The sequence below is a fragment of the Sinocyclocheilus anshuiensis genome, unplaced genomic scaffold, assembly GCF_001515605.1.
Source record: "Sinocyclocheilus anshuiensis isolate Anshui unplaced genomic scaffold, SAMN03320099.WGS_v1.1 scaffold1004, whole genome shotgun sequence".
Taxonomy (NCBI): Eukaryota; Metazoa; Chordata; class Actinopteri; order Cypriniformes; family Cyprinidae; genus Sinocyclocheilus; species Sinocyclocheilus anshuiensis.
This window is the reverse complement of record NW_015548235.1, coordinates 39,476-54,137: the sequence shown is the minus strand read 5'-3', so window position 1 is coordinate 54,137 and position 14,662 is coordinate 39,476.

The following is a 14,662-nucleotide window of genomic DNA, read 5'->3' as shown; positions in this document are numbered from 1 at the left end:
GTCGGTTGGGAACTGTGTTAAATTGGTTCATGAAAAAAAAAAAAACTCAAAATAATCTATAGATAGACAATAAATTATATTTTTCAATTATGTGTATAATATTTTTTATAATTATATATATTTTTTTTTTCAATAATTATCTGAAGAATATTAGTTTACAAAACAAAACAGTAAAAACCTTTCTAAGAATAGGGTGCAATACAGGGTCTGAAAGTCATTGTTTTTTTTTTGTTTTTTTTGTTTTTTTTCAACAAATGTGTCAGACTTTGTTCCGTGTTTTGCTCCCCATGTGCCCTCCTTGCCCATATTTGGTTAGTTTCCTGTTCCTGTCCTGATTGTTGATTTAATTTCAGGCGTTCCCCGTTTATTTCCATTGATCCCAGCTGTGTCTAGTCATCCCCTCGTCTTGTCATGCGTTTCAATAGTGTTCCCTGTTTTTAGTTCAGCGTCCGGTATTGTTTATGTTTACATGTGCTATGTGAGTTTTCTGTGTTTCCTTGACATATTAAAATTCTCTGGATTGATGTACTCCTCATCTCCCTCCGTTCCTTGCTCCGCACTCCACTCAGTAGTGCAACCGTGACAAAATGGTTACTGAAAAAAGAGAAAAATGTAGGACACAACTTAAAATTACATTTTTGAAAGTTACAATGAATACATTTTGGCATCTTTCCTGGCTGAAATATAGCTCTGTACTAAGTGTACCAACAAAAAGGCATTATTGACAGTGTAATTTTGGCCATTGCATGATTTTATTTTTATGCAGGTAACTGCCCTCATGAATAAAGAGGTAGCACCACAAGGCTGTGTTTTGAGCCCATATGCTTAAAGCTTACATGGGTTTCTCCAAAGGATGTATAATGTGGTGGTGGTAGCCCAGTGGTTAGGAATGTTGGTACAATGATTGAATGTTCAGTGGCAGATAGAGGTGACATTGGATTGTGTCCTGTCAATGTGCCCTTGACTTGCTAGAGTATAAGACAAATGGTATCTTAGGTATCTCATGGTCACCAATACACCTTCTTTGTCAAAAAAAGTAGGACCTATGAGACACTGTCAGATGCAATGCCAAACTTTTTTTATTAATTTCCTGAAATTATTTTTATTTATAAATATTACCATAACTCTATGAGGCTGTACAGTAGTTATTTTACTAGTAAGAGGTGGTCTTGATTTCATGCTTAAAATCCCCTTAACCCTGGCAAAGTGAATGCAACCCACAGTCTTGTGTGGCTTGTTGCTTTTATAACATGGCTGCAACAACTTTACAGCTCTCTTCTATATTTATACTTTATTTATTTATTTATTTATTGACACTTATAGACAGGCTTTGTAATTTTCAGTTTTTTTTTGTTTTTTTCCCCCCGAAAATTATGTTTGCTGATTGTCACCATTTTTGAGTTTGGATGCTATGTGTTGATATCTATGTGTGTTTACCTGACATCTCAAAATAATATGATAATACATAATATTACAACAACCACTAAGCCTACTGTATTACCGTAAAAAAAAAAATAATAATAAATAAATAAAATAAAGAGTGTAAATAATAATAATAATAATAATAATCATCATAATAATAATACTAATAAAGATTATTGGAGTATATTTTACAAGAAAATACTTGTAAAAGTCTTACTTATAAAAAAATTAAGTCTTTCTACTTCAGAATTTCACATTTAATTCAGTGTGTTACTTGACATTTATTTGTAATTAATTGCGAAATTTACTGGCATTGTCTAAGTGAAAATTGTTCCTATACCATTTTTTGTTTCAGTGTAGTATTGCAAACCTCATCATTAATTCCTCACAAAAGATTGTCATCATAAAACATTGTCAGTGTAGTGTAGTCTACACTGACATTATGGTAAGGGGAGTCTATCATTAAGTTCAGCTAAATTTCTCTTTGTAACCATGTAATCAACATGCATTCTACTGTAATACATTTTAGATTAAATTCATTAAATGTATTTAAAAGTAAATAAGATCCAAGTTCCCGCAGCCAAAGGGACACTAATCACCATTATGATCATTGTTGAAACAAAATGCAACTATTAACTATAGAATGAAGCATGATATGTTGTTGTTGTTGTTGTTTTCTTCATAACACAAAGCTGGCCCATCATCTCCATCATGATAATTAAGCAGGACTTCTCAAAAACAGCTCAATTCTGAGCTTGCTCGATAGTCCATTGAGATAAGGCTGAAGAAGACACCTTTCCGTGAGAATCCTTATCTCAGCAGGAAGAGAAAGCCAAAAATGTACTGTCTTCTTAAAGAGGCATGAATCTGCTGGCTAAGCCACCGCCTTCCTGATAGTCATCTTATAGTCAGGATATTGTGCATCTCCACTGATAAGCAATCTGCCAGCTGCCTGAATTCCATCAGGTTATTTGCCTTTTCTCTCCCTCTCCCTCACTCTACCTCCTTCTCCTGTTCTTTTGCCCTTCTGTTTTTGATCATCACCAAGTGGCATTACAAGCAAAACAGCCATTAGATAGAAGCCACATCTGAGGCCCAGCAGAGGTAGGATGTGTTTCCTTCTTTCTTTCTTACCATTACTGGAGTTTCTGAGAAAAAAAAAAAAGTGGATGTTTGGAAATGTGATCACATTACACTGATATAGTGATTTATTTCTATGTAGAAAAGAAATCATTTGTGTGTAAAGAGAGATGGACTGATTAGCTTTTCATGCCTTTCATCAGATGAAAGAGAAGGTGATCAAACAATTGCTTGTGTAATAGATCTGTCCTGACATAGTTGGACTATACAGAGATAGGAGACTCATCTGGTCATACTCATAAGTCCTAGAGACATAGGGGCCATTAGGAAAAGAACTGACGAGAGGCACTGCACAGTGAGTTACTGCTTTCAGCATAAACATCACCACTGAATAAACCAGAGCAGTCAATCATACTAAACTATTTATTATAAAAGCCTGTTTTTTTTAAGAATGTAGTTTGTATGTAATTATGAAGGCTTTTGTTAAAATTATTGTTTCTTTTATTCCGTAATTTAAAAGCACATACATCATTATTATTAATATGGCTCATACTTGGCTAGAGCGAAGTATTAAATTATCTAATATTAAACTTAGTGCAGGTAACATTTGTGCTATGGACATGAAAGATAATTCAAATAATGTGGCTAGTTGAAGAGAGGGGTCTATTTCTAAACAAAGGGACTTTCTACAACAGGCAAAAAACAAACAAACAAAAAACACAAAAAAAAAAACAAAAAAAAACCTGAAACCTGCAATGCAGTTCAAATTTGAACCACAGGCAGTTAAACCACTCAGAATACTTTATCAACCATAGCAACACCTTGGCAACCAGCCACACTGCTTAGCATTGTTCAACAGGTAAGCAGCACTTACGTTTCCTTCAGAAAACTGTAAAAATCTTCATTTTATACTCTATTCTCACTGACAAAGAACAGATTAAAACACACCATGTACATCTTGTACATTGATTCATTGATTACATTTTATCTGCCTTGTTCTCTTCATTTTTCCAAATGCTATTGGCAGCTCATTCTCATGACCATGGTTCCTTGCGTGGGCCTTTGCACATGTCAGTCTCTGTTTGAATAGAGAGATCTCTGATTGCCAGAGATACGGGGCCCCGATTTCAGCTTCTAGTCCTTTGATGAGTACACAGTGAGGCTGTACTTCCGTAGCTGATAAGCATTTCATTTCATATTATTGTCTTCTGCACTGATGAAAGTGGACTGTACTGTGATGCTGCTGAACAGCTACAGAGTATTTTATTGTTTATTTTTATAGATGACTCATTTAGATGGTGTTACTTTTTTTCTTTTAATTTTAGATTACTGCTAAACTTCACAAGAAATACAATTTTCCCACCTCAGCATCAGAGGTATTCTAGAGGCATTAGCAACCACAGACAGTGGGAAATGTGCCAATTCCATTCTGATTAATGGTCAACCAATTTAAAATGGCCAATCATTTAAACTTTCAAATGGGCTGACTCAATAACTGTTATGAACAAATCAATTCTGGTAGTACCAGTTAGCTTCGGTGTGCCTTGCAATAAATTAAACATTAATAACTGATAATAATTATGTTTTTTTTATAAAAACAAACACACTGATAATTCCAAAATTATTTGAGGATGAATGTAACGGGACTGAAAATGGCTGACAGCCTTTGCTAATTATTTCTTTTTCTATAGCACATTATTTATAGAGAATATTCTTGTGCTTTTACACAACAGATTTTTTCCAATAACAGAATCAAAATGCGCTTGGCCATTGCAAGTAAACATTACACACAGTATACAAGGGTTGAAAAGAAACTGCAGGGACAAAGACAACAAAACAAAACATATAAATCATTTTAGAAAAATAAATAAATAAATAAAAAACAGTAATCAAAGATACATAAAATCGACACTTCTACTTTGACAGCAGAATATCAGATTACTTCTGACTAGTTTAAAAAATAAATAAATAAAAAGCCAATTTAAAATTTCCTGCCTATATGTACCTTTGTTTTTCATCAGACTTGGTTTACCATCCAAACATCATTTTTAAAAAATGGTTTTCAGTGATAAAATGCCCCTCTGTATGACCTCCTATGTGTGCCCCTGCCTTCAGGCTGCGCCGATGTTTAGCGTTCTAGGGTAATGAGGGGGAACAAAGATCAACAAGCAGAAGCTGCCCAACATAAACATACAGGGGAAAGTATTTAGTGCAAACTATGAGCCCAACAAGGCTGAGTGCAGTCAACGGCCCCTAATTCTGCTCTTTGTAATCTGATGCGTACTATAAACACACATCACACCCACTCACACTTATAATCGATGGGCAGTGCAAAACTCAACATGAGCATGCACACCTGGCTGTCAGGTGTAGCACAGTCAGGTGTGTTTTGGGGAGTCAAAGGTTCGGGGTGCTTTTTGATTTATGATCAGGTGACGATTTAAAAATATTACACGGAAAGTTGGTATTGTTGTAAAGCAAGTGGATCTGATTATCTTCATAAATATAATTTATTTATTTGTTGAAATAGCATGTTTGCAAAATAAATAAATACATTAATTAATTAATTAAAATTCTGGAAAATCTTCTACAACAATTTTATTTATTTTTATGGACAGCCGTTGTGTGTAATGTGTGTGTGTGTGTGTGTGTGTGTATTATCTAACGATAAACATTAAATATAACATGTTTCATAAAATACCACTACTGGCCAAATTTCTGAGAGGTCAACTAATGTGTTAAAATGTCAAAAAAAAAAAAAGCACTGAAATGAATGGGCTTCAGTGCTGGAACTTTGGTTGTTTGGAACTATTGGCTGCTCCATGACACGCTTTACTTCCGCATTCCTCAGTTCTTATGGAAGCCTATGGGAGTGTCGCAACTCTGTTTCTCAACGGCTCTGGTGTTTATCAAATAACACCAAATACTCTGTTATTTTCTACTGGAGCAATCTCTTTAATAATGTAAATTTGACTCTGTGTGTGTGTGTGTGTGTGTGTGTGTGTGTGTGTGTGTGTGTGCGTGTGTGCGTGTGTGCGTGTGTGCGTGTGCATTTATATATGCATTTACCAGTCAGAGTTGTCAATAATTTCAGCAGCAAAACCAGAGGTTTTCAAGTTTTCATAAATAATTTTCATTCAGTTTAAACAACACTTTATTGTATGTTTCTCAGGTGTGTTTCCCCAGCATATATGTCACACCTTCTCACCTAAGGCTTAACTTTTACCAATTGGCCTCAAGTCAGACTACATGCCACACACCTCAAGTCAGGGCTGCTGCTCCCTGTACATAGATCATGCAGCCTGCTTAAGGAGCCAGTCCCCCAGGGGAGCACTCTGACACTGTCACTTTAAGTCAAACTGTTGTGAAATGTGAAACTGTTATTTATTAGGGTGAGATTTCAGAATCAGAATCAGAATCAGAATGAGCTTTATTGCCAGGTATGTTTACACATACGAGGAATTTGTTTTCGTGACAGAAGCTTCCACAGTGTAACAGAATGACAGTGACAGAACAAAAAACACAGATAAAAAATAGAACAAGTAAATAAGGAATAAAAATATATAAATCGACAATTGTATGTGCAGGTATATTACAATAGACAGTTTTTGTATGTACAGGTACTGTATATTATGTGCAAATTTGAGGTGTAGACTGAGTATGAGTGTTAGATAAATGAGTGTATGAGTGTATAATAGGTGTGGGGGAGAGGGGGGTTGCTGGAGGTGTGAATGGTTGTGTGGAGAGGTGTTCAGGGCGGGTGTGGGGTGTCTTTTCAAACTTTTCATTTTAAAACACAATCATTTTATATGATTTATAGATGTTTTGTGGCAAATTTAATTGCCAATATTGTTTTACATTTTGTATTATTTTAAGCATGTTATAAAACAAAAATATGTTTGTACATGCTTTACTTTTCCTTTTTGTTCCTCAATTAAACTGCCAAATCCCAATAGACAACAACAATGTTGAATACAGAACATTTACATTTCTCATAAATTGTTAGTAATGCATGAATTCTGTACACCTTTCAGTTTGCCACAGTATTAAATTACTTTTTTTCTTTTTATCTGGTTGCGGAATAACAGATATCCTACAAAAGGCAACATTTAGTTCCATATAGTATCACCGAAGGGTCCAAATCTAGCATGTATCCAAACATTTGATCAGTAGTTACCAACTGAATTCGTCACATGAACATCAAGTGGATCATGTCATCTATGTAGTGAAATGAAACAAATGTGGACAACTCCAAGCCTGAAGATAAGTACATTTAGATCCAAACCAAACTGCTGTTTGTCTCGCTTAAGGTGTTACTACATTAATACCTGAAAGTCAACTAGGTCATCTATTGGTGTCTTTTTCTGCTTGATTTTTAGAAGCATTCTATTTAGAAGCTGACCAAATCTAAAATAAATCAAATGAAAGATGTTTTAAATTGTTTGTGTAGATGTTCTTAAATCATGATCCCTTACTGAAATTTGTAGTATTAAATAGTTTAGTCTGTCTGTGGAACACATACAGCAATCCCAAAATCCCACCTTTCAACACTTCATTGGTTTTACGTGAAGAGTTCATATCGTTTTTTACTTCAAGTGAAAGAGACACTTAACTTTTTAAGAAAAAAAAAGATCTGATTTCAAAAAAAACAGATTTTAAAAAAAAAAAAAAAAAAAAAAATGTATTAATTAAAAAAATATATTTTTATTTGATTTAAAATTAAATACAATAAAATCTGCACGCTTTTCCATGTAAAGTACGGAAGGTACTACAGATATCATTGTCAGGTCACTTTGTGTGTGTGGCTCCAACACTAAATATCGTTGACTTGATTGCAAATGATTGCAAAGATACTATTTAAACTGAACTGAGCTGGATGATGACATCACTGAATTCAATGATGAACTGTCTTTAACTGAAAAATTAGTGTTTACTATTGTCATTTTGCATTATTGACACACTATTTTCCTAATTAATGCTGTTCAGTTGCTTTGACAATCTGTATTGTTAAAAGCGCTATATAAATAAAGGTGACTTGACTTGACTTGACTAAATGTGGAAATGGAGGTGGCAGAGTAAAGTACTCCCCTATGAAACTTAATCCAAACATCTGCAGGATATCCCCCTATAATGTGATGCTTTATGAATTTCAGTGCAAACCAAATCATGCTGAATTTCTTCATGACAGATGGATTACTCTTGCATTAAGACAAAAAAGATTAAGCTATGCACCTTTTTATGTATTTTTTGTTCTCTATATCACTGACCCAGGACTACCAGGTTATGAGAAGCCACAGATTGATACACAAAATTAATGTGAAATAATCTTACAAATTGTTATGATATAATTAGACAACTGTCTAAAGAATTGTTTTCAGCAAAAATTGAATTGTTAAATGAATTATAGTAAGTTCAAATGATGCAAATAATCTTTTATAGGTAAAACAGACCTTCATCATAACACAGGAAATCACCACTGCATAATGACAAATAACGCATAACAGCTCTGTTGGCTTACAAAATGAAAATCCTTGTAATGCTGGTGCTGTAGTTACTGCTACTATTAGGGTGTGTTTTGTTTTGGGTGAGGCCTAAGCCGCACAAAGCCCTTCTGATTAAAATGCAAAAACAAAGAACAGTAACTACCATAATGTTGACATATGACATCTTCTACCTCACTGCCCATCTGGCCTGACCTTCATAGGCCTGTATCAAACAGTAAGGCTTTCACCTGCTCATATTCATCTCATTTTGGTGTAAACACTTCTGAAGTGGGACAGCACTCTGACCTCTGTGACTGTTAAGAGTGTTTGACTCTCGTTCAGGGCTTTCAATCAGTGTATGATGAAACAAGACTCGCACTGTAAGGCCCTGTTTACACTAGTACGTTTTCGTTTTAAAACGGCGTTTTAAAATGAAAACGATCCTCGTCTACACTGTAAATAGGTTGCTGTCAATTTTACAGTAACTTACTGGCAGCTGGATGCCAGTAATTTACTGTAAAAATGTTTACAGTATTAGTATTGTAATTGCATTTACAGTACAATAACGTCTTTACTGTATTTTACAGTATTACCGTATTTTCATTTACAGTATAAGTACTGTAATTGCAGTTATTTTGATTTTCTTTTCTTTCCAAGACACCAACAAAAACACTACAGTACTTTCATAAACAACTGTTTGTCACTATGCACTGCAAAATTGAGGCCAATGAGGTCACTGTTTACATCACTTGATTTTGAGATCCTAATTTAATCTAACATTTAATAGCTTTTAAAATACTGTACACTTATGTTAGATCATGTGAACCTCTAAAACTATCATATTTATATTGAGACAAAATATTGATGATGGGTAACAGGCCTCTAACTATAGATAGGCCTACATTTTAGATGGGTAAAAAAAATAATAATCATGTAATAGCATTATTTTTTAGCATTTTCTTTTACACAAATTATGATTCTCCATTTTCAATATAAATAAATTGTTGGTCTAGTTTGAACTGGAAAAGGCTGATTACCCCTTGGCTAACTGCTAGTTGGTCAAACTAGTCTTAACATAGAGGATGTTTATGCAACTGGAAAGTGAGCAGTTTGCGCCACCTGTCGGTGAAACAGCTCGGGAAGTCACAGGACGTCTCATTTTGTGAACGACTGTGTATTCCCCAACTGCTAGTGAATCTTACCCCATGGTCCCTCTTGTTTACCTTCAAAATAAAACAATAATTTACCCTGCAAATCTAAACGATTACTGTGTAGACCACGGGTGTCCAAACCTGCTCGTGGAGGGCCAACATCCTGCAAATTTTAACACCAACTTGCTTTCCTGGAAGATTAAAAGTGAGTCTGAACACCTTCATTAGTTGGTTCAGGTGTGTTTAATCAGGGTTGGCGCAGTGGGCTCCATGAACAGGCTTGGAGACCCCTGGTGTACGTGTTTCTTCTAGTGCAGTGTATCCAATAGACGGAGAGTTATAACTCAGAACCACATGTTTATTACAGAACACAAACACTCGCAAACTTCCCTCCATCTCGTTTACTCGGATGTACGTCATTGACGTTGCATGAGTACCCACTTCTGGCGGAACCCTTGCCCCTTGTCGAAATACCCACACTTGCGGTCTTGGCCACTTGAGAGCACGTGCGCGCGACAGGAAGTTAGTGCGCAAGACTGTCTCAGGTCTTAAAAACCGCAAAGTACCGATCACCGGTGATCACAGCGAGATGCATGCCGGTTAGAAAAGTGTCCGAAGGCTTGTTTGAGATGCGCCTCGCCTTGCCTGAAGTGTTGGTGAGAGTAGGCGGCTGCAGTGAGGGGAGGAGTGAAATAAGCGCAGTCAAGACGGACAGTTCTGCCCTCTCGAAGTGGAATAGATACCAACGAGATCAAATACAGATATCGCGTTATTCTCACTCACGTGCTGTGTTGCTTATAAACATGAGAGAGCACACACACACACAGTATCTTAGTATGTTTTAATTTAATATAAATAATCTGAAACAACATTACAAGAGGTGGGGAATATATTTTAGATCTGTCGAACAAGGATGCAAGCGACCAAATAAATGAATAAGTTTAATACGTACAAATAAGTGGCCGGGTATCAACGAGCTGCCGCAGATAACATTTCCATGTATATATTTTTTTCTTTATTTGTGGTGTTAGCACTTACAGTTTAATGCAAATCACTGTATCTATAATATAATAAATACAGATACCAATTATAAGGCCACATTTTATTTTAGTTGTTTACCATACCGAGTACAAATTATTTTTTTTAAATTCTGTAATTCAGGTTCTATTAGGTCCAGCTCTCTGCAATTTACTTTGTTTGATGCCACTAGATCCCAAAAAGTACTAGAAAAAAGAATCTTTCAAATAACAGCTTCTAAACAGGAGTTAACAGGCTTTATAAAACACATTAACCCCGAACGTTCTTCACCATATATAACTTGTAATATGATTATCATAGATTGATATTATCCGAGCCGCGTGTGCAGTATCCTTTCCGTGAGGGAAACTCGCCTTCAAAACTTCGAGTCCAAAAACTACAGAGTCCAAAACACCCAGCCATAACTTCCCGGATGTGAAGACCCCCCCTCCCCCCTTCGCTCCCTCGGTCAAAATCGAGGGGTCGAGGGTCTGTCCATATAAACTTCCCTCGTCCACTTCATGAAGTGGAACGCACTTCAAAATGGCAGCCGGGATTCCCCCGAGGGGAAGTGCTTAGGGAAGTTGCAAGTGCGTGTCTGAAAGTGGAGTGGAACGCAGCCGAAGTGCGCATTTGAAGTGCGATTGCGTCTCAGCGTTACGACGTAAGCTGTCCCAATTCAGAATGCGCCCTCCAAAGACCGCATTCCAAGGCCGATTGCGTCACCGCGGCGCGACGAAGGCTGACTTATTTCGAAAGCGACTTCAAATGCGCTCTCCATTTAGCAGGAAAATGAAGTGTACATCTGATGGACACTTCGCCATATACATACAATCATGACATGCCCCTTATTTCTAAAAACAGATGTAATGATTAATGACATGTTATAATCTCTCCCATCACTAGACTTTAACACTGATCATGATCAATATAGTAAATAGGGCTGTCACAATATCAGATTTTTCAGTACATGATTAAAATGCTATCCGTTTTTAGCTTAGTACAGCATAATTTTACTCCAAACAAGTGTTTTAAATAACTTCCTTCTGTGAACTGATTCTTATTACAGAATGTGTCAGATATTATTTTATAGTATTCTATACAGTGATCAAGGCTGTCAGTTAGCATTAGCGTAGAAATACATATGCTTATTAAAATACCTAAGATACTTGAAGAACACAGATAAACCATATGCTGTTGCAGTCGGGCATTGATTGTCTTCATGTTTCATCATATAAAACATTTCTTTCTGCACATCTACAGCCATAGCTGGATGCCTACAGGGATTTCCTGGAACATCATAAGTTCTATAGCTGTGTCCAAACTGAAGTGCGTGGACTCCGAAGTGCGCATTTGAAGTGCGATTGCGTCTCAGCGTTACGACGTAAGCTGTCCCAATTCAGAATGCGCCCTCCGAAGACCACATTCCAAGGCTGATTGCATCACCGCGGTGTGACGAAGGCTGACGTATTTCAAAAGCGACTTCAAATGCGCCCTCCGTTTCCCAAGTGTACAAAGTGTACATCTGATGGACACTTCGCACCCTACCATATCCCAGAATCACTTGTGCGCAGATGTTCATATTCAAAGAACACAGAGGGTGAGAGTTGTGTGGGGGAGTTCACATTGAAATGTAAGTATTGTGTTTTCATTTACTCAAATACCTAGAGAAACAAGTGTTAAAAGCCCGGGGTTTTTTTTAACACAAAGCCCACAAACAATAAGACAACCACTATATAAGGCAGTCTTTCCCTTTGTTGTGTTTTTGTAGTGCTGTCATGCAATATATGTCTACAAATGTTTTAACCAAACTTTAGCACTTCAGTTTTTTTGTATGCATGTCCCACTGTGTCATATTTTCTAATGTTAAGATTGCAAACCTGTCTTTACATTTTTTATAAGTGTTTCCATTTTCTCTTGTTTTAGTACTATTCTGGAGAAAATGAGCCTGCTGGGGAAAGACTTAAAAAATACAAAGTAAGCAAGTTAATAGACACATTTTTGCTGAAATTCATTGTGCTGTTGTTAACAGGCATGGTTAATTTGCTCTGCTTTAGGATTGCAAGTGTCCTGGGATAGGTGAGGGAGTGAGTGGTGAGCTGGTGGAGCTACTCAGGGAGGACATCAAACTCCAGAGAGAGACAGAGGAGAGAAGAGCACAGGAGAGCAGGGAGAGAACGGAGAGACTGTTTTTTCTTCTTGAGAGAATGCTTAACAAATACATTATTTATTAGGCAAGAGAAAGCAGTGGAAAAAATAGGTACATTACAATTTTTCAATATATATTTTTTAAATGTCACATTGTCAGTGAAACAGCCTAATTTCTGTAGTTTATTTTTGTGATGCAAGTTAAAAATAAAATGAATAAGTTGTGTACATTATTCATTTTTGTAGTGTAATTTATTTGTAAAAGTACTTTCTGTACATTTTGTATTTTTGTTTTGCATATTAGCTTAGGTTTAACATCAGAAAAAAAACATCAGTTTTGAGCCCGGCCCTGCCTCCATGTGTTCTGGGGTCTTCAGGAGGTGAATCTCTTGGCGAATGGCCAGCACCTCCTCAGCAACTCTGAAGACAATGCGGTGACAGTGGAACGCGGCATGTCAAATACTCTGGAGACCACTCTATGATGTACCACTGGCCAGACAGAAGAGAAACACCAGGGTCTGGATTGTGGCACCCCATCACTGTTGCCATTCACTTCTCAGAAGATCAAGCAGCACTGTCAGGGCCTCCCTGCTCAGCTGAAAATCAGGCCGTGTGTCACAGTCATTGTCCCAGCTTATCTTCGAGAAGATCTTATCTATCCAGAAGATCCAGCAGCACTGTCAGGGCCTCCCTGCTCAGCTGAAAACTGTTAAAAACCTGTCCAGCGCTGGCACATTCAGCTTTATCCTGCAGTACAGTGGTCTGGTCTGATTTTGGGAAAGAAGGAAAAAATAAACTTTAGAGATATGACAAAGTACTTAGTAGAAGAAATATTGAGGTACTTTAGTAAACTACTTTTAGTAACTAATTAGTTACCATATTGGGGAAAAACTACTAGTCATATTTATAACCTCAGCTAAAGGGATAGTTCACCCAAAAATGAAAATTCCAAACCTGGAATAACTTGATGGTTGTCAGACTCTGTTCCATGTTTTGTCTGTGTCTTGCTCCCCAGGTGTTCCTGTCCCATGTTTAATTTGTCCCAGGTGTTCCCCATGATGGTTCATTGATCCCAGGTGTGTCTCATCATCCCCTCCTCCTGTGTGTATTTAAAGTGTTCCCAGTCCCTAGTTCTCTGTCCGCTTGTGTGTATAAAAAGTGTTCCCAGTCCCAAGTTCTCTGTCCGCTGTGAACGTCTTCGTGTGAACGTCTTCCTGTGTTCGTCTCCCTTGGTTCCTTGGTGGTAATAAAGTCCTGTTAAACGTATTCTCCAGCGTCTCCTCGTTCCTCGTGTGTGTGCACCGTGACAACGGTGAGTAAATGATTACAGAATTTTCATTTTTGTCTGAACTATCCTTTAAGTAAAAGTATTATCTTGCATACTCTAACATTCTTAAGGTATTGAGAGTAAAAGTAAAGGTATACAGTATTGTTCTGAAAAAGAATCCGTTAGGATGGTTTTGCATTAATATTACTGCTGCACTGATGTGTATGTTGCATTTTACTTCTGAATATGTTCAAGGTTATTAAATTTAAAATTGCCTACTAAATATACTGTTGGGTAGTTTAATCTACAACAATGCATCATGTTGTAAAATACCATATTTTTGTAGTGTTGCTGTCCTGTGAGGAAAAAAAAGAGAACTTAGTACTTCATATTTGTAGGAGTATACTTAACGAATGTACTATACAGTCCACCTCTGATTATTTTAAAACATAAAAACAAAAATGAGCAATTCTGGCTCCACCTATCCTGGCAGGATTGTCCTCTCGTCAGCTCTCCTCTCACACAGTTGCTATGCGACAGAGCGCTAATCGGGAAACTCTGGTGTCGCAATTAGGACATGCATAAAACCTCCTTCATATTCATGACATGTGTCATGTCATGATTATGAAGGTATCATGTCAGTCTTATGCACACCCCTTCAAGTATAGTGTTACCGGAAATCCTGCGAAGGCGGAGCGTCCTTCATGCACTTCGGAGGCCTGGCCTTCGAAGTGCGCACACGCAACTTTGGGACACAGCTTAACTCGTCTAGCCCCGGTAACCCCCTGCAGTCAACCCCAAGATGGCCCTCTAGTGGAGTCAATATGCAATTACATCATAAATGCATGTAACACCCCTTACGAAAATTAACCATGTTTTTTTTTGTAGTAACCACGGTCTAACTATGGTTTTTGTAGTAAACCATAGTAACTACAAAATAAACCATGGTTTTACTACAGTAACCATAGTTAAACTTTGTTTTTTGTAGTAAAACCATAGTAACTACATAGTAACTACAAAAGAACCATGGTTTAACCATGGTTTTTATAGTAAAACCATAGTAACAACAGAATAAACCATAGTTTTACTACTGT